The sequence below is a fragment of the Chanodichthys erythropterus genome, chromosome 20, assembly GCF_024489055.1.
Source record: "Chanodichthys erythropterus isolate Z2021 chromosome 20, ASM2448905v1, whole genome shotgun sequence".
Lineage (NCBI taxonomy): Eukaryota > Metazoa > Chordata > Actinopteri > Cypriniformes > Xenocyprididae > Chanodichthys > Chanodichthys erythropterus.
Genome location: NC_090240.1, coordinates 31,562,963 through 31,564,846, shown reverse-complemented (window position 1 = coordinate 31,564,846; position 1,884 = coordinate 31,562,963).

Here is a 1,884-nt window from a genome sequence, read left to right as displayed (position 1 = left end):
CACAATCTAAGAGAAATATTAATAAATATCCTGACGCATACAAGCTTTATAATGGCAGTAAGCGTTACCAAATGAGTATGAGCTGAAGAAAGTGTCTCATTTTGTCAATTAAACGTATCATGTTGAACCTGGAATTTTCCTTTAAAGGGTTAGTTCACCCAAAAATGAAAATTCTGTCATTTATTACTTGCCCTCATGCCGTTTTACACCCGTAAGTCCTTCATTAATCTTCGGAACACAAATTAAGATATTTTAGTTGAAATCCGATGGCTCCGTGAGGCCTGCATAGCCAGCAATAACACTTCCTCTCTCAAGATCCATTAATGTACTAAAAACATATTTAAATCAGTTCATGTGAGTACAGTGGTTCAATATTAATATTATAAAGCGACGAGAATATTTTTGGAGCACCAAAAAAACAAAATAACGACTTATTAAGTGATGACTGATTTCAAAACACTGCTTCATGAAGCTTCGGAGCACAAATCAATCAGTGTATCGAATCTACTGTTCGGAGCGCCAAAGTCACGTGATTTCAGCCGTTGGCGGTTTGACACGCGATCTGAATCATGATTCGACACACTGATTCATCTGTGCTCCGATGCTTCCTGAAGCAGTGTTTTGAAATCGGCCATCACTAAATAAGTTGTTATTTAGTTTTTTTTTGGCGCTCCAAAAATATTCTCGTTGCTTTATAATATTAATATTGAACCACTGTACTTACATGAACCGATTTTAATATGTTTTTAGTGGAGGCCTCAAGGAGCCATAGGATTTCAACTAACATATCTTAATTTATGTTCCGAAGATTAACAAAGGTTTTACGGGTGTGGAACGGCATGAGGGTAAGTAATAATGAATTGATAGATGGTTTGCTATTGGTGGATCTCATGTGAGAGACAGGTTGTCCCGCCCTTGTGCCAGTAAACACGTCATCAGAGATGAAAATGAGGGAGAAGTCCTTTTAAAGATTATGAGGGCATATTCATTTTTTAAAAATAAAACGATTAATTTCTAATACATATTGGAATATTCCATGAAAAAGCAAGTTATTGTAAATTTTGAAAAGGAGGGGCATGTGGAAATAAATTTTTGTGGTAATCAACAATGGAAGTAAATAGGGCCAGTTTGTAAACATTAAATACTCATTGTTTCAACAGTATTGAAAGGTTGTCATCGGGGGGGGGGGTCGTGGGGGGGCTCTGTGGCACACCCTTTTATATGGTTGTATTTGAGGAGCTCTGTAGGGCACCCCTTTGGATATCTCAAATGGTTTGGCCATGGCGACAACAAATTTATGGTGAAAAAAGGGAAACTGGAAGTGTGTTATATAACTAACACGCAGATATAGACTGATTTTGATGAAACTTCAGCTGTGTGTTCGTTGTAGGAGGCAGATCACATGGATGTGACTATTGTGAGTCAAAGTCATAGCGGCACCAACTGTCAACACTTCCTGTTTGTTCAAAATGCTTTGAAATCACCCTTTTATTTTTAACTGGTTTACTTCAGACTCCATCAGTATAATGTCAAAACACGGCAGATGTGGGCCTGTGAAAGGATTCTTAATATCTTAAATACTGTTGCCATTACAACACGTCAAACTTTAATAATATTCCTGGGTGTTTTTGAGGCTCTTAGCATGCTTCGGCCAATAGACATGGGCAAAGCCTTAGAAATGGGTGGGGAGAAGGGGCTCTCTAGCACCACCTTTTGACAAAGTCTAGTCTTACCTACAGTCATCAAACTTGGTGCAGGTATTGTTCTCATCAAGCCAGACAACTTTCTAATTTACAGTCATTAGCTCCAACCAACAGGAAGTCAGATATTTTGGTTTCAATGTGGATTTTTTGAATAATAAGTACTCCTCATAGGAGTACACGC